The 19,393-nt window shown below is 39.5% G+C and overlaps 1 pseudogene; it reads left to right on the forward strand.

Annotated features, from left to right (window-relative positions):
• The first annotated feature begins 16,300 nt into the window (after positions 1-16,300).
• On the forward strand, positions 16,301-17,103 carry LOC103239891 (transcription factor BTF3 pseudogene; annotated as a pseudogene).
• Positions 17,104-19,393: the final 2,290 nt, after the last annotated feature.

Genomic DNA, 19,393 nt, shown 5'->3' on the forward strand with positions numbered 1-19,393 from the left:
GTATATTCAATTACATACCATTGATGTGATGTTCATAAAAAAGTCAAGAATAGAAGCAACCCAAAAATATATACAATAAAAGAGAACAATTAATAGATTATGGTCCAGGCTGGCCAACGTGCAAAACCTGTCTGTACTAAAAAAAAAAAAAAAAAAAAATTCCAAAAAATAGTAGCCAGACGTGATGACACACATATGTAATCCCAGCTACTCAAGAGGCTAAGACATAAGAATCACTTGAGCCTGGGAAGCAGAGGTCGCAGTGAGCTGAGACTGTGTCACTGTACTCCAGCCTGGGTGACAGGGTGAGACTCTATCTCAAAAAAAAAAGATTGTGGTTCATCCATACATGATGCTATGTGATACAATGAGTACAAATGTTTCTTATTTATTCTTTTATTTTATTTTGTTTATTTTGAGACAAAGTCTTGCTCTGTCGCCCAGGCTGGAATGAAGTGGTATGATCTCAGCTCACTGCAACCTCTGCCTCCTGGGTTCAAACAATTCTCCTGCCTCAGCCTCCTGAGTAGTTGGGATTACAGGCATATGCCACCATGCCTGGCTAACTTGTATTTTTAATAGAGATGAGGTTTCACCATATTGGCCAGGCTGGTATCGAACTCCTGACCTCAGGTGATCCGTCTGCCTTAGCCTCCCAGAGTGCTGGGATTACAGGCGTGAGCCACCACACCTGGACATTTATTCGTTTATTTTAGGGACAGGATTTCACTCTTGCTCAGGCTGGAATGCAATGGCACCATCATAGCTCACTGTAACCACGAATCCCTGGGCTCAAGCCATTCTTCTGCCTCAGCCTTCCAAGTAGCTAGAACTACAAGCATGCACGACCAACCATTCCCCAATAATTTTAAAATATATATTTGTTTAAAGATGGGGTCTTTTTATGTTGTCCAGGCTGGTCTCAAACTCCTGGGCTCAAACGTTCCTCCCACCTTGACCTCCCTATGTGCTGGGATTACAGGGCAAGTCACTGCATCTGGCCACAAATGATTTTTATATAGAGTTTTAAACACGAGAAGATGCTAATAACATAATGTTAAGTGAAAAATTGGGATGTGAAAATATCATCTAAATTATGTCAATATTCAAGGAAAACAGACAAATGAAATATGCCAAAATGACAACAGTTATTGTCTCTGGATTGTGGGCAATATCTTTCCCGTTATTTCTACTTTTGTTTTCTTCCCAGTGTTCCTACAATAACTATATGTTTTTTAAAAAAAAAAAAAAAAAAAAGACCAAATGTCCTGTTAAAAAGTATCCATGAAGAAATAAGTATCCATGAACAAGGAAAAATCTGTCCAGTAGAATTTCATCAATGTCCATGTGTCTTAGTCCCTTCGGGCTGCATAAAAGAATACCATAGATTGGGTGGCTTATAAATGACAGAAATTTATTTCTCACAGTTCTGGGGTCTAGGAAGTCCAAGATCAAGGCACCAGCATAGTTGGTGTCCGGTGAGGACATACCTACCGTTCCACAGACGGCATCTTCCAGCTGTTTCCTCACGTAGTGGAAGAGGCGAAGGGGCTCTCTAGAGTCTTCTTTTTTTAGAGGCATTAATCCCATTCATGAGGCTCCATCCTTATGAATTAATCATCTACCAAGGGCCCCAGCTCTTAACGCCATCACATTGGGGATTACAATTTCAACTTATGAATTTTGGGGGACACAAACATTAAGTCTTTGGCACCATGTGATTCTGTCTCACTTGTCTTTCCTAGTGCCTGAATTTGGTTCTGATTTCATATCTCTGAGACCTGCCCCATCTTCACTGTTTTCTAGTTGTACTGTAGGTTGTTAACCTTGAATTTTCTTTTCAACTTCTCTCGTGATTTGAAGGATGTTCTAGTGCTCATCCATAGCTTCTCTGATATGGACTCGCACAGTTACCTGGGTGCTGACCTTGTTAGAGCCTACCTCCTAACTCCCAACACATCCTTTTCAGAATTATTTACTACCAAATCCTTTTCATCCCTCAGAAGTCTGGGTTCTGTTTATTTACAAGGTGCATCTCTGGCTACTATGGAAAGTTTGATCCGTGTCAACAATGGTGGCAGGGTGGGAAGTGACAGGATCCCCGGATCTGTAGAGAAATGCAGACCAATTTTCAGCACCAAGGAGAGTTCTGAGGGAGCTGTCTCTGGAATGATCTCCTCATGACAGAATCCTTTTACCCTGGGGAGCTCATAAATACCCTGTAGGTCACATGCACAGGGAAGAATTGTGCATTATGTCTCTAGGGTATCAAATGATTTCATCTTCCTATGTTAACTATAAGTGACTGGTAGTGGCTTCCCACTACCAGTGGGAAAAGAGCTCTCTTGGGGAGAACAATGAAATCTTGTATACGTTTAACAGGAAATTGTTCCAAGATTGATTAACGACTAATTAATTAATTTACATAGGTGGAAAATGAGTGAGCCGTGAAATAGTTGCTAGGCATTTGCCAATGCTAGTCTAACCCTTAGAATATCATGATTCTTAGCTGAATAAAGCAATCCTATCCTTCAAAAATCCTAATTCTTCATATTTGTTTTTTGGCAAATATCTTGCTGCAGGCTTGAACTTGTGCTTCCTTTATTGACAGTTTTCTCTATTATCTTCCACTAGATGACTGAGTGTCTGCCTCGCTTTTTCTGTTCAATGCTTTGGTTCCCTGAACCCTAATCCACCAAGCTGAGACCTTGGACTTCTATTTTGGCTTTGATATCCTCCCAGGTGTCTGCCATTATCTATGACAGTCTGTGTCCTAAGAGTGGTCTTATTTCAATCGAGATGGACTTTTCTCCCAGTCACCAGAACTGTGACACCTCTTTGCTTGCCTCTGTTTATGTTAATCAAGGGATCAACCCTAGGAATATGAATTCCATCCCAGGCTGGGAGCAAACACCTAGGCACCTTTGGGTTCTTTGATTTGATCTCTTTTTCTCCTGCTTTACTTTTCCATTTGTCTTTCCAGGTCCTGACCATGCTGAATGCTAGCATCCTCCTGCCTATTCTTCTCCATTTTCCTTGAATACCGAGGAGCTCCAATTTAGAAAAGGCTACCTTCAGAGCATGCTCCAACCCCTGATCACCATCTCACTTATCTCCTATCTGGACTCCTGGCAGGATGCTCAGACTGCAAACACAAATACAGACCTCTGTGCCTGGTAAAACAAGACATTGATCTCATGGGTCTCAGCCCCATTTCTTGTTCCTTCTGGGTATCTGTGCTCAGGACTCCCCCACAGCCTTCTCAGTCCCATTCACTGAGAGACCCTCAAGGGTCAAAGACCAGGGATGCTTCCCTATATAGAAAGGAGGAACAGAACATGCTGAAATGGGTCTCTGGGATCTCCTACACATCTTGGAATCATCTTCCCTTTGTATGTAATCGGAGACTCTGACATTATCTTGGCTTCACTATTATAACAGGCAGCCTGGGCTGTTGGTCGGAATGGAGGGACTGGGGCCCTATGGGAATCTGGGTACAATGATCAGTAGGATCTTGAGGAATCAGCTGAGCACAGAGCTGCACTGTCGCCTGCAGGTTCAACTTCCACAGTCTTTTGCTCTTTCTCTTTTTTCTGTCTCTCTTAGAACACCAGGCTTCGTGTCTTCCCTTTTCTTACTCCTCCTTTTCTTACTCCTCCCTCTGTTCCCTTCTGCTGTTCTTCCTTGAAAATAACTTTTGATGAATCTTGTTCTTATTTTAAAGTGATCTTTTTATTTGGAAAATACAGTAAAACATCAATAACTGATAATTCCATCATCCAGAGGCATCCACTCTTACCACCCTGCCATATTCTTCCGGTCTCTTTCCTTTGTTTCTCTTTCTTTTAACAGAATGATTTCAAATTTGTTTATTATATGCAACAATAAATGATCCCATCTTGGTTGTCAAATATTTCAACCATAGAAATACGGACAGTAAAATTGAAGTGTTCCCTTTATACTCCTCCAACTTCAACTCCTTCTTAGAGGTTGTAAGGACTCTTACACTGTAATCTTTTGGGTTGTATATATTCTGCGTACTTAAGTTTTACATGCTTATGTATTAAATGGAAATTGTGTTTAGCCTTGAAAGAGACTGATGGAAGTAGAAATAGAAGCAGAGAAGCGTATTGTTTTCTCATGGAAAAGCAGTCTGAAGGCAGGTACCACAGCAGCTTCGTGGTTGTCAGGGACCTGGACTCCTTTGAATTTTCTGCTCTTCTATTCTTAGTGTTGGCTTCTATGACCCCATGGTCCAGGATGGCTGTGGGAGTTCCAGCCATCATGTCCTTATTCAAGAAAGAAGGAAGGGCCAGGTGTGGTGCCCCCTGCCTGTAATCCCAGCACTTTAGAAGGCTGAGACAAGAGGATTGCTTGAGCCCAGGAGTTCAAGACCAGTTCAAGACCAACATAGAGAGACCCCATCTCTACCCTCAACAAAAAAATTAGCTGGGCACGGTGGTGCGCACCTGTAGTCCTAGCTATTTGGGAGGCTGAAGTAGGAGGATTGCTTAAGCCCAGGAATTCAAGGCTGCAATAAGCTATGGTTGTATCACTGCCCTCCAGCTTGGGCAACAGAGTGAGATCCTATCTCAAGTAAAAAAAAAAGGAAAGGAGGGAGAAGGAAAGATGGAATGACAAAGAGAGAATGTCTTGGCTATCAGTTTTTCTTTTAATTAGCCTTCCCAGAAGACTGTCCTAATAACTTCTGTTTACATATTATTCGACAGAACTTAGTTATATAGCTATCCCTAGCTACAAATGAGGCTGGGATCTGTGGTCTTTTAGCTAGTTATGTTGTACTTCTATTACTAAAGGAAGAAAGGAAAACGACACTAGCTAAATAATTACATATTTCTGTCACAATGTATATTTTTTATTTTTACATAAATGTGATTATATCATATTTTTAGATTTTCAACTTCATTTTTTCACATTCGCTTTACCTTGAGAATTTTTTCAATATCATAATACATAGTTCTCTCCTAGTCTTTTAAACTGACATCTAGCATTTCATCAGTTTATATTACGATTTATTTAACTACTCCTCTATTGATAAAAATTTAAGTGCAAATTCTTTGTGCAATGATTCTGCAGAATAGATTCCTGAAAAAAATTTGCTCAAAGAATAGGTACATTTAAAGTTTGGATAGATACTGCCAAGTTATCATCCAAAAATGCTTTATAAATTTACAGATCTGCCAACCATATATAAAAGGACTTGTTTTTTTCGTATTATCTCCATCACTGGAGATCATTATTTTATAGTTTTATTAATTTGGAGGTAAAATGTCATTGAATATTTTAATTTCTAATTTCTATAATTATTTAAAGTTTAGGTGAATTTTACATTTGTTCATAAATATTTGTATTTCTTCTTTTTGAATTTACTGTTCAGTTTTTTTGCCCTTTTTTTATTGAGTTGTTTCTGACAGATTTGTAGTAGCTCTTTATAGATACTGAGTATCGATGTTTTATCTGTTATATACATTATAAATACTTCTCTCATTCTGCTGGTTTTCTCTTAATATTATTTATGTGATATTTCATTATACAGAAATTTTATATGTATTGTCATGTCTGTCCATCTTTTTCATATAAGCTTGTTGTCTTTTTGAAGGAGATTTTCCTGCCATGAAATTATGAAAATATTTCTCATGGAAGTTTTTCTGCCAAGAGATTTAAAAAATATTCTTCTACTTTTTCTTCTTAAATTTTTATATTTATTTTTTAAATTCCATGTGTTTCATTGGTCCATTCATATCTTCTCCCATCAATACCATGGAGTGTTAATAACTGTAATGTTGTACTTCGGTAGCTTCTAGTGAAAATCTTCATTATTGCTGTCTTTTTAAAGTTTCATGGCTGTTCTTATACATTTCCTCCTGCAAAAACTTTAGGACCATAAATCAGTAATCAAAACTTTCCTAACAAAAAATAAGCTCATGACAGCCATTTTCACAGCCAAATTCTAGCAGATGTACAAAGAACTGGTACCAACCCTAATGAAACTGTTCCAAAAGATCAAGGAGGAGGGAATCTTCCCTAACTCATTCTACAAAGCCAGTATCGTCCTGATACTAAGGCCAGGCAAGAACACAACCAAAAAAGGAAACCACAGGCCAGTATCCTTGATGAACACAGATGCAAAAATCTTCAACTAAATACTAGTGAACTCAATTCAATAGTACATCAAAAAGATAATATACTATGATCAAGCAGGCTTTATTCCAGGGATGCAAGGATGGTTCAATATATGCAGATCAGTAAATGTGATTCACCACATAAATAGAGTAAAAACAAAAAGCATATGATCATCTCAATAGATGCAGAAAAGGCATTCAATAAAAATCCCTTCATGATAAAAGTCCTCAACAAAGTAGACATAGAATAAATATACCTCAAAATAGTAAAAGCCACATAAGATAAACCCATAGCCAATGTCATACTGAAGGGGAAAAAGTTAAAAGCATTCCCCCTAAGAAATGGAAAAAGACACAACTCCCATTCAACATAGTACTGGAAGTTCTAGCTAGAGCAATCAAGCAAGAGAAAGAATAAAAGGCATCCGCCAGGCACAGTGGCTCACTCCTGTAATCCCAGCACTTTTGGAGGCCCAGGCGGGTGGATCACATGTGGTCAGCAGTTTGAGACCAACCTGGTCAACATGGCAAAACCCTGTGTCTACCCAAAATACAAAATCTAGCCAGGCATGGTTGCAGGCGCCTGTAGTCCCAGCTACTCAGGAGGCTGAAGCAGGAGAATGGTGTGAACCTGGGAGGTGGAGCTTGCAGTGAGCCGAGATTGCGCCACTGCACCCAAGTGTGGTGACAGAGGGAGAGACTTCAACCAAAAAAAAAAAAAAAAGAATAAGATGCATCCAAATTGGAAAAGAAGAAATCAAATTATCTCTGTTGAATGATTGTATGGTCTTCTACCTGGAAAACCCTAAAAAATCCTCCAAAAGATTCCTAGATTTCATAAAAGTCTTCAGCAAATTTTCAGGATGCAAAAACAACATACAAAGATCAGAAAGATCAGTAGCATTCCTATATACCAATAACAAGTTGCAAACCAAACCAAAACCTCAATCCCATTTATAATAGCTACAAAACACACATACACACACACACCCCTGGTAATACATTTAACCAAAGAAGTGAAGATCTCTACAAGGAGAACAACAAAATACTAATGAAAGAAATCACAGATGACACAAACAAATGGAAAAACATCACGTACTTGTGGATTGGAAGAATCAATATCATAAATGATGATATTGCCCAAAGCAATCTACAGATTCAATGCACTTCCTATCAAATTGCCAATGTCATTTTTCAGAAGAAAAAACAATTTTAAAATTCATATGAGGCCAGGTGCCGTAGTTCATGTCTGTAATCCTAGCACTTTGGTAGGCTGAGGCAGGTGGAACACTTGAGGTCAGGAGTTTGAGACCAGCGTGGCCAACATTGTGAAATCCCATCTTTACTAACAATACAAAAATTAGCCGGGTATAGTGACATATGCCTGTAGCCCCAGCTACTTGGGAGGCTGAGGCAGGAGGATCGCTTGAACCCAGGAGGCAAAGGTTGCAGTGAGCCGAGATCGTGCAACTGCACTCCAGCCTGGGAGACAGAGCAAAACTCCATTTCAAAATAAAATAAAATAAAATAAAATTCATATGGAACCAAAAAAGAGACCGAATAGCCAAAGCACTCCTAAGCAAAAAGAACAAAGTTGGAGATATCGTGTTACCTGACCTCAAATTATATGGCAAGGGTATAGTAACTAAAACAGGATGGTACTGGTATAAAAATAGCCACATAGCTCAATGTAACAGAAGAGAGCACCCAGAAATAAAGCCACATACCTACAACCAACTGATTTTCAGCAAAGCTCACAAAAATACACATTGGGGAAAAGGACTCCCTATTCAATAAAGGGTGCTGGGAAAATTGGGTAGCCGCATGCAGAAGAATGAAACTAGACCCATATCTTCCACTGTATACAAAAAGTAACTGAAGATTGATTAAAGACGTAAGTGTAAGACCTAAAACTATAAAAATCCTAGAAGAAAACCTGGGAAGTTTTCTGGACATTGGCGTAGCCAAATGATTTATGACTAAGACATCAAAAGCACAAAAAACAAAAACAAAAATAGACAAATGGGACTCAATTAAACTAAAAAGCTCCTGCATGACAAAACAAATAATAAACAGAGTAAACAGACAGCCTAAAGAATGGGAGAACATATTTGCAAACTATGCATCCAACAAAGGACTAATAGCCCAAATCTACAAGGAACTCAAACAACTCTACAAGAAAAAAACAAATGACCCCATCAAAAAGTAGGCAAAGACCATGAACAGGCATTTTTTTAAAGAAGGCCTACAAGTGGCTAACAAATGTATGAAAAAATGCTCCACATCACGAATCATCAGTGAAATGCAAATTAAAAGCACAATGAGGACCAGGAGCGGTGGCTTACGCCTATAATCCCACCTATAATCCCAGCACTTTGGGAGGTCGAGGTGAGTGGATCACTTGAGGCCAGGAGTTCGAGACCAGCCTGGCCAGCATGGTGAAACCCCATCTTTACTAAAAATACAAAAATTAGCTGGGTGTGTTGGTGCATGCTTGTAATCCCAGCTACTTGGGAGGCTGAGACATGAGAATAGCTTGAACCTGAGAAGTGGATGTTGCAGTGAGCTGAAATCATGCCACTGCACTCCAGCCTGGGCAACACAGTGACACTCTATTAAAAAAAAGAAGAAGAAGAAAAAGAAAAGAAAAAACAAGATAAAACGAAACACACACAATGAGGTACCATATTACACCAGTTGGAATGGCTATTACTAAAAAATCAGAAAACAGATGTTAGTAAGGATGTGGAGAAAAGGGAATGCTTATACACTGTTGGTGGGAAAGTAAATTAGCACAATTTCTGTGGAAAACAGTATGGATATTTCTGAAAAAGCTAAAAATATAACTACCATTTGATCCAGCAATTCCACTACTGGCTATCTACCCAAAGGAAAAGAAATCATTATATTAAAAAGACACATGCGGCCGGGGCGGTGGCTCAAGCCTGTAATCCCAGCACTTTGGGAGGCCGAGACGGGCGGATCGCGAGGTCAGGAGATCGAGACCATCCTGGCTAACACGGTGAAACCCCGTCTCTACTGAAAAATACGAAAAACTAGCCGGGCGAGGTGGCGGGCGCCTGTAGTCCCAGTTACTCGGGAGGCTGAGGCAGGAGAATGGCGTGAACCTGGGAGGCGGAGCTTGCAGTGAGCTGAGATCCGGCCACTGCACTCCAGCCTGGGCGACAGAGCGAGACTCTGTCTCCAAAAAAAAAAAAAAAAAAAAAAAAAAAACACATGCACTTGTATGTTTATCGCAGTGCTATTCACAATAGCAAAGTCATGGAATTTTTTTTTTTTTTGAGACAGAGTCTTGCTCTGTCGCCCAGGCTGGAGTGCAGTGGCCAGATCTCAGCTCACTGCAAGCTCCGCCTCCCAGGTTTAGGCCATTCTCCTGCCTCAGCCTCCCGAGTAGCTGGGACTACAGGCGCCCGCCACCACGCCTGGCTAGTTTTTTGTATTTTTTAGTAGAGATGGGGTTTCACCGTGCTAGCCACGATGGTCTCAATCTCCTGACCTCGTGATCCACCCGTCTCGGCCTCCCAAAATGCTGGGATTACAGGCTTGAGCCACCGTGCCGGGCCAAAGTCATGGAATTAATCTAAATATCCATCAGCAGATGATTAGATAAAGCAAATGTGAGATACACACACACACGCACACACACACACATATCTATTCCACAGAATACTACTCAGCCATAAAAAAGAATGAAATCGTGTCTTTTGCAGCAACAGGGATGGAACTAGAGGCCATTACTCTAAGTGAAATAACTCAGACCCAGAAAGTCAAATACCACATGTTCTCACTTATAAGTGTGCCGTAAACAATGTGTACACGTAGGCATAAAAAGTGGAATAATAGACACTGGAGACTTCAAAAGATGGGAGAGTAGGCAAGGGGTGAAGGATGAAAAGTTAGCTATTGGGTACAATGTACACTATTGAAGTGATGCATAAACTAAAAGCCCAGACTTCATTACTATGCAATATATTCACATAGCAATACCTGTACTCCCTAAATCTATTTAAAAGAATTTTTTAGAAACTTTAGAATCAACTTGACATGTTCCATTATAATTTTAATTGGGATTGCATTGAATTAATAAATTAATTTAGATAAAATTTATTTTTTTTACAAATAAAGTCTCCTTCAAAAATGTAGAGACTTTCTTAGAGTCATTCTTTTATTTATATCAATAAAGTTGTGTATTTTTCTTTTATAGGCCTTATACATTTCTAGTTGAGTTTATTTCTCAACATTTTTGCTTGTTGATACTATTGTGAGTGGGAATTCACTGCAAAAGCTAAAATTGGTTAGTACTAATGGCTGGGAAATCTATCGGGTTTTCTATGTTAATCTTATATCCCGCCTCTTTACTGAATTCTCTCATTTGTTTCCTCTTGGATTTTCTACTTATTTTGTCTTCAGAAACTGAAAGTTCATCTTCCCTTCTCAAAATTAATATTCAACCATCAATCTATCTTATATTTTATGCTTTCAAAGTAAATTTCAGGTATCAGTACACACTTCACCCTTAAGCACTTCAGCTTGCATATCCTTAACTATTGTTCAATACTTGTTTATTCTTTTTTCTTTTGAAAAAAGAAACATATAGTATACCTTGAAATGTCCAAATCTTAAGTACAACTTTCCATGAATTTTGATCAACACATACCTGTGAAATCTAAACCCCTACCAAGACAGAGAATGTTACTAACATCTAGGAAAGTTTTCTTATGGCCCTTCCCAGTCAATCCCCTGCTTTCACCCCTTTTCGGTGGCAGAGTTCTGACTCATTTTCACAATAGACTACTTTGCTTATTCTAGAATTTCACATAAATGGAATCACATAGGATGTACTCTTTTGTATAAGGGCTTCTTTCACTCAAAATAATGTGTTTTTTAAAATTCACTCATATTATCTTAATTTGTTCCTTTTTATTACTGAACAGTACTTCATTGTCTGAATGAATCATGCTTTATTGTCTTATTGATGGATATCTTTCCAGTTTTTGGCTACTAGGAATAAATTTTCTATAAACATTCTTGTATACTTATTTTTGTGGATTTGCATTTTCATTCTTCCATAAATACCCAGGAGTGAAAATGCTGAGTCATAAGGCAAGTTATGAAAAGTTTTATAAGAAACTGTCAGAACATTTCTCAAAATGATTTTTAAAGACTTTTTTTTTTTTTTTTTTTTTTTTTGAGATAGAGTCTCCCTCTATCTGGCCCAGGCTGGAGTGCAGTGGTGTGAATCTTAACTCACCGCAGTTTCCGCCTCCTGGATTCAAGTGATTCTCCTGTGTCAGCCTCCCGAGTAGCTGGGACTATAGGAGTCTTCCACCACACATGGCTAATTTTGTATTTTCAGTAGAGATGGGGTTTCACCATGTTGGCCAGGCAGGTCTCAAACTCCTGACTTCAGGTGATCCACCCACCTTGGCCTCCCAAAGTGCTGGGATTACAGGTGTGAGCCACCGTGCCCAGTCAAGATTAATTTTTTTAGAGCAGTTTTAGGTTCACAGCAAAATTGAGAGGAAGGTGTAGAAATTTCCCATATATCCCCTGCCCCTCACATGCAGAGCACCCCATACTATCAACATCCCCTACCAGAGTGGTCCATTTGTTAACAACCAACGAACCTATACTGAGACATCATTATCACTCAGTCCATAGTTTAGCTCAGGGTTCATTCTTGGTGTTGTACATTCTATGGGTTTGGACAAATGTATAATGGCATGTGTCCACCATTATAGTATCATATGGCACATTTTCACCACCCCCAAACTACTCTGTGCTCTGCCCATTCCTCCCTTCCCACTTCTCTGATCTTTTTACTGCCTCCATAAGTCTAAACTGATTTGACATTTAACACTACCACCAACAATATATGAGAATTTCAGTTGCTCTGCGTGTTTTCCTCTGCAAGCTTTATAGTTTTAAGTTTCATGTTTAGGGTTTTTTGTTTTAGTTTTAGAGATGGGATCTTGCTCTGTTGCCCTGGCTGGAGTACAGTAACACTACTATAGCTCACTGCAGTCTCCAACACCTAGGTTCAAGCAGTCTTCCCATTTCAGCCTTCTGAGTAGCTGGGATTGCAGGTATGAGCCACTGTACCCAGCTATGCTTAGGTTTTAAAAAATATATATTTCAGGTCAATTTTTGTGTATGATGTGAAATGGGTAAAAGTTTATTTTTCCATATGGATATCCAGTTGTCCCAGTTCCATTTGTTGACAAGACTTACCTTTCCCCATTGGATTATTTTGGTGCTCTTATTTAAAATGAAGTATTTGAGCTCTCTATTTTGTTCCATTGATACACTGTTGCCCTTATAGTCCTTATAAGTTTTATAGAGTCCTTATAGCAGTACCATAATCTTAATTACTTGAGGTTAGGTAGGAAAGCCTTCCAAATGTATCTTCTGGACTGCTTTGTCTATTCTAAGTCATTTGCATTTCCAAATATCTTTTGAATTAGTTGACATATTGCTACCAAATAATCTTTGTGGGATTATAACTGAGATTAAGTTAAATGTATAGATGAGTTTGGGGAGAATTGATATTTTAATATTTTTATGTCTTTCAATTCATGAACATCTTATATATTTCCATTTATTTAGGTCTTCTTCAATTTCATTCAGAAATGTTTCATAGTTTTCAGTATAGATATGTCACATAACTTTTGTTAAATTTATTCCTATGACTATATGTATTTTAATCCTTTTATAAGTCAACTTGTTTTTTTAGACTTTATTTTCCAATTGTTTCATACCAGTATACAAATATCTAATTAATTTTTGTTTATTACCCTTGTGTATGTGACCTCACTAAATTCAGGTGTTAGTTCTAGTAGTTGTGTTGTAGCTTCCCTGAGATTTTTTACCTAAACAATTACGTTATTCCATCTGCAAATAGAGAAGATTGTATTTCTTTTTATTGCCTTATTGCAATGCTTAGATTCTTTGGGACCCTATTGATTAGAATTGGGTGAGTGTGCACTTAACTTGGTCAGTTTGGACTAATATAGCAAATATACCATAGACTGGTGGCTCAAATAACAAGCATTTCTTTCTCACAATTCTGAAGGCAAGTAAGTCCAAGATCAGGTGCCGGCAGATCCAGTGTATGGTGAGGGACCACTTCTCCTCCTCCTCCTCCTCCTCCTCCTCCTCCTCCTCCTCTTCCTCTTCTTTCTCATTTATTTATTTATTTATTTATTTATTTATTATTTTGAGATGGAGTTTTGCTCTGTCGCCCAGGGCTGGAGTGCAATGGCAAGATCTTGGCTCACTCCAACCTCTGCCTCCAAGGTTCAAGTGATTCTCCTGCCTCAGCCTCCCAAGTAGCTGGAGTTACAGGGACCTACCACCATGCCCAGCTAATTTTTTTGTATATTTAGTAGAGACAGAGTTTCACCATGTTGGTCAGGCTAGTCTCGAACTCCTGACCTCCAGTGATCTACCCACCCTGGCCTCCCAAAGTGCTGGGATTACTGGTGTGAGCCATCACACCCAGCCCTTCTTTTTTCTAAGACAGGGCCTCACTGTGTTTGCTCAGGCTGGAGCGTAGAGGCAGGATCATGGCTCACCGCAGCCTCAACCTCCCAGGCTCAGGTGAACCTCCCACCTCAGCCTCCTGAGCAACTGGGACTACAGGAACATGCCACTATGCTTGGCTAATTTTTTTTTTTTTTTTTTTTTTTTTTTTTTTTTAGTTTTTTGTAGAGACGAGGTTTTACTATGTTGCCCAAGCTGGTCTCAGACTGCTGGGCTCAAGCAATCCTCCTGCCTCAGCCTCCCAAAGTGCTGGGATTACAGGCATGAGCTACTGCACCTGGCCTCTGGATATCTTCATATGTCCTTATATTCTTATGAAGGAGGAAAAAAGCAAGGTATCTCGTGCTTTTTCTTAAAAACGCACTCATCTTGTTCATGAGGGCTCTACCCTTATGACCTATTTACCTCCTGAAGGCCCCATCTCTAAATACCATTGTACTGGGCATTAGTCCTCAACATAGAATGTTGAGGATTCACATTCAGTTCATAGCAGCATCCTTGCCTTGTTTCTGACGTTAGGGGGAAAGCGTTTAATTTTCCTAAGTATTATGTTAGCTGCGTGATTTTCTCAGATGCCCTTTATAAGATTAAGAAAGTTTACTTCTACTCCTAGTCTGCAGGGTGCTCTTTTATTTTGATTTTTTTTTTTTTTTTAATTGAGACAGGGTCTCGCCATGTTGCCCAGGCTGGTCTTGAACTCTTGGCCCCAAACAATCCTCCAGCCTCAGCCACCCAAAGTGCTGGGATTACAGGTATGAGCCACCATGCCCGGCTTGAGTGTTCTTTTTAAAAATCCAGAGTGGGTGCTGGATTTTGTCAAATGCTTTTTCTGCATCTATTGAAAGTGATCATATGGGGGTTTTTTTCCTTCCTAGTCTGTTAATCAGTGAATTACATTGACTGATTTTTGAATGCTAAACCAACCTTGTATTCCTGAGATAAATCACAATTGGTCATGATGCATTACTCTTTTTAAATACATCGTCGAATTTTATTTGCTAATGTTTTGTGTTTTGTTGTTGTTGTTGTCGTTGTTGTTTTTTGTCTATGTTCATGGGAGATGTGGCTCTGTAATTTTCTCTTTTTTTTCCATAATGGGTTTGTCAAGTTTTGGTAATTGGATTGTGATGGGCTCATAAAATAATTTGGAAAGTTTTCTTATCCCCTTTATTTTCTCTAAGAGTTGCCTGAGGTTGGTCTTCTTTGTTTCTTTCTTAAAGAAAGCTAGGACTCACTTGTAAAATTATTTGGGCCTGGAACTTTCCTTGCGAAAAGGTTTTCAATAACAAATTCAATTTCCCTAATATTTATGGATATTTATATTTTCTGTCTCACTTTGGGTCATTTTTGATAATTAGTCTTTCAAGGAATTCATACATTTTATTTGAATTGAATTTATTGACAAAGTTATTCATAATATTATCACTTTTTATTCTTCAATGCTTGTGATATTTGTAGTGCTAACTCCTCTTGCATTCCTGATATTTGATAATTTGTGGGGTTTTCCTCTTTTTTTCTTGATATCTGACTAGAGGTTTATCAATTTTTAAAAATCTTTTAAGGCCAGCGCAAAGGCTCATGCCTGTAATTCCAGCACTGTGGGAAGCCAGTCAAGGGGCATAGTTTGAGCCCAGGAGTTTGAGACCAGCCTGCACAAAATAAGGAGATCCCATTGCTACAAAAATTTAAAAATTAGTCAGGTGTGGTGATATGGACTTATAGTCCTAGCTACTCAGGAGGCTGAGGCAGGAGGGTCACCTGAGCCCAGGAGTTTGAGGCTGCAGTGAGTTATGATTGCCCCACTGCACTCCAGCCTGAATGACAGCAAGATGCTGTCTCTAAAACATACAATCTTTTAAAAGACTTAACTCTTCACTGTTAATTTTCTCTGTTGCTTGTCTGTTTTCTGTAGCATTGATTTCTACTTTTAGTTTTAGTATTTTCTTCCTCTAATTAATTTGGTTTACTTTTCTTAGATTCTTTGTTTGTTTGTTTGTTTGTTTGTTTGAGACGGAGTCTCACTCTGTCACGTAGACTGGAGTCTGGAGTGTAGTGGTGCAATCTCAGCTCACTGAAACCTCCATCTCCTGGGTTCAAGTGATTCTCGTGCCTCAGCCTCCCAAAGTAGCTGGGATTGCAGATGCCCACCACCACGCCTGGCTAATTTTTGTATGTTTAGTAGAGATGGGGTTTCACCATGTTGGCCAGGCTGGTCTTGAACTCCTGACCTCAGGTGATCTGCCCGCCTTGGCCTCCCAAAGTGCTGGGATTACAGGCGTGAGCCACCACACATGGCCTCTTAGATTCTTAATGTGGAACCATAAAAATTAATTTTAAATCTTTCTTTTTTTCTAATACAAACATTTAAACTTTCTTCTTTTCTAATATGAGTATTTAAACCATAATTTTCCCCATAACGGCTGCTTTGGCTGCACCTCACAGATCCTTATATGTTACATTTTTATTATCATTCAATGCAAAATATTACATAATTTATTTTGGGTTTTAGTCTTTGACTTGTGAACTATTTAGAAGTATATTGTTGCCCTTTAGCTGCCATCTTGCGTCCCCGCGTGCGTGCGCCTAATCTCAGCTGGTCCACCCCAGACCCCCTGAGCACCAACCCTAGGTCCCCGCGCGGCCCCTTATTCGCTCCGACAAGATGAAAGAAACAATCATGAACCAGGAAAAACTCGCCAAACTGCAGGCACAAGTGTGCATTAGTGGGAAAGGAACTGCTCGCAGAAAGAAGAAGGTGGTTCATAGAACAGCCACAGCAGCTGATAAAAAACTTCAGTTCTCCTTAAAGAAGTTAGGGGTAAACGATATCTCTGGTATTGGAAAGGTGAATATGTTTACAAACCAAGGAACAGTGATCCACTTTAACAACCCTAAAGTTCAGGCATCTCTGGCAGCGCACGCATTCACCATTACAGGCCATGCTGAGACGAAGCAGCTGGCAGAAAATGCTACCCAGCATCGTAAACCAGCTTGGTGCAGAGAGTCTGACTAGATTAAGGAGACTGGCAGAAGCTCTGCCCAAACAATCTGTAGATGGAAAATCACCACTTGCTACTGGAGAGGAGGATGATGATGAAGTTCCAGATCTTGTGGAGAATTTTGATGAGGCTTCCAAGAATGAGGCAAACTGAATTGAGTCAAGTTCTGAAGATAAAACTTCAAGAAGTTACTGGGAGCTGCTATTTTATATTATGACTGGTTTTTAAGAAATTTTTGTTTATGGATCTGATAAAATCTAGATCTCTGATATTTTTAAGCCCAAGCCCCTTGGACACTGCAGCTCTTTTCAGTTTTTGCTTATACACAATTCATTCTTTGCAGCTAATTAAGCCGAAGAAGCCCGGGAATCAAGTTTGAAACAAAGGTTAATAAAGTTCTTTGCTTAGTAAAAAAAAAAAAAAAAAAAAAAAAAGAAGTTACATTGTTTGGGCTGGGCGCGGTGGCTCAGGCCTGTAATCCCAGCACTTTGGGAGGCTGAGGTGGGTGGATCACCTGAGGCCAGGAGTTCGAGATAAGTCTGGCCAACATGGTGAAACCCCATCTCTACTAAAAAAATAAATATTAGCTGGGCGTGGTGGCAGGTGCCTGTAATCCCAGCTACTCAGGAGGCTGAAGCAGGAGAATCACTTGAACTTGGGAGACAGAGGTTGCAGTGAGCCGAGATCTCACGATCACCCCATTGCACTCCAGCCTGGGCAACAAGAGTGAAACTCCATCTCAAAAAAAAAAAAAAAAAAAAAGGAGAGAGAGAGAGAAAAAGAAGTATATTATTTAATTGTTGGATATCTTATTCTTATTAATTCTCAGTAAAATGTCTATTGTGGTCAGAAAACATATTCCATGTAGCTTCATTTCTTTAAAATGCATTGAGTTTTGCTTTACGGTCTAGCATATGATATGTACTGGTGAATATGCTATGAACATTTGAAAAGTTCTATGTCGGCCGGGCACGGTGGCTCAAGCCTGTAATCCCAGCACTTTGGGAGGCCGAGACGGGTGGATCACGAGGTCAGGAGATCGAGACCATCCTGGCTAACCCGGTGAAACCCCGTCTCTACTAAAAAATACAAAAAAATAGCCAGGCGAGATGGCGGGCGCCTGTAGTCCCAGCTACTCGGGAGGCTGAGGCAGGAGAATGGGGTGGACCCAGGAGGCGGAGCTTGCAGTGAGCTGAGATCTGGCCACTGCACTCCAGCCTGGGAGACAGCGAGACTCCGTCTCAAAAAAAAAAAAAAAAAAAGAAAAGTTCTATGTCTATTCTGTAATTGTTAGATGTAGTGCATATATACTACATTTTTATTGGTTTATTTTTGGTCTAATTGTTCTATTAAGTGCTGAAAGAGGAGTGTAAAAATCTTCAAGTATGATTATAAAATTGTCTCTTTTTTCCTTTAATTTTATGAATTTTTGCTTGGTGTACTTCGGACCTCTTAGGAACATACACATTTATGGATTTTTACTCCCATATAATAATGAAATGCTTCCTTTATCTCTGGAAATATTCTTTTTCTTGAAGTCTATTTGATGTTAATATAACCACTCCAGCTTTCTTATACTTACTTTTTGCATGGGATAACTGTTGTTTTTTTTTTTCTGTTTACTTTCAACCTATATTTAAAGTGGGTCTCTTGTAGATGGCATATTATGAGTTTTGTTTTTTATTCATTAGGGCAATATGACTTTTAATTATAGTGTTTAGTCCATTCACACTAATGTAAATATTGATATGGTTAGACTTGGGGTTAGCATTTTATGACTTTATTTTTTTTTTCTTTTTGAGGAGTTTCCTTTAGCATTTCATGCAATACAAAACCTATTTGTGATATTTTCTCCCCTTTGAAAAAAATATGAATGCACTTTCATTTTGCCTTTATTATCAAAGGATATTTTCACTACATTGTGGTTGCTGGAATTTTTTAAAGCTTTCTTCTCTTTTTTTTTTTTTTTTTTTTTTTGAGACAGTGTCTCCCTCTGTCACCCAGGCTGGAGGGAAGTGGTGGGATCTTGGCTCACTGAAACCTCTGCCTTCCAGGTTCAAGCGATTCTTCTGCCTCAGCCTCCCAAGCAGTTGGTATTACAGGCACCCACTGCCAAGCCCAGCTAATTTTTGTATTTTGAGTAGATACTGGGTTTCACTATGTTGGCCAGGCTGGTCTCGAACTGCTGGCCTCAAGTGATCTGCCCACCTCAGCCCCGCAAAGTGTTGGAATTACAGGTGTGAGCCACTGTGCCCAGCCTAAAGCATTTTTTCTTTAAGCAAATTTTTAAAGCATTTTTGAGCTCCATAATCTTTAGTAAGAATTCAGTGGCCAGGTGCAGTGGCTCACACCTGTAATCTTAGCACTTTGGGAGGCCGAGGCAGGCAGATCATGCGGTCAGGAGTCTGAGACCAGTCTAGCCAACATGGTGAAACCCCGTCTCTACTAAAAACATCAAAAAAAAAAAAAAAAAAAGGCCAGGCTTGGTGGTGGGTGCCTGTAATCCCAGCTACTCGCTACTCGGGAGGCTGAGGCAGGAGAATGGCATGAACCCGGGAGGCAGAGCTTGCAGTGAGCCAAGATTGTGCCACTGCACTCCAGCCTGGGTGACAGAGCAAGATTCTGTCTCAAAAAAAAAAAAAAAAAAAAGTCAGTGGTCATTAAAATAATTGTTCCCTTACATGTAAT

The sequence above is a fragment of the Chlorocebus sabaeus genome, chromosome 12, assembly GCF_047675955.1.
Source record: "Chlorocebus sabaeus isolate Y175 chromosome 12, mChlSab1.0.hap1, whole genome shotgun sequence".
Lineage (NCBI taxonomy): Eukaryota > Metazoa > Chordata > Mammalia > Primates > Cercopithecidae > Chlorocebus > Chlorocebus sabaeus.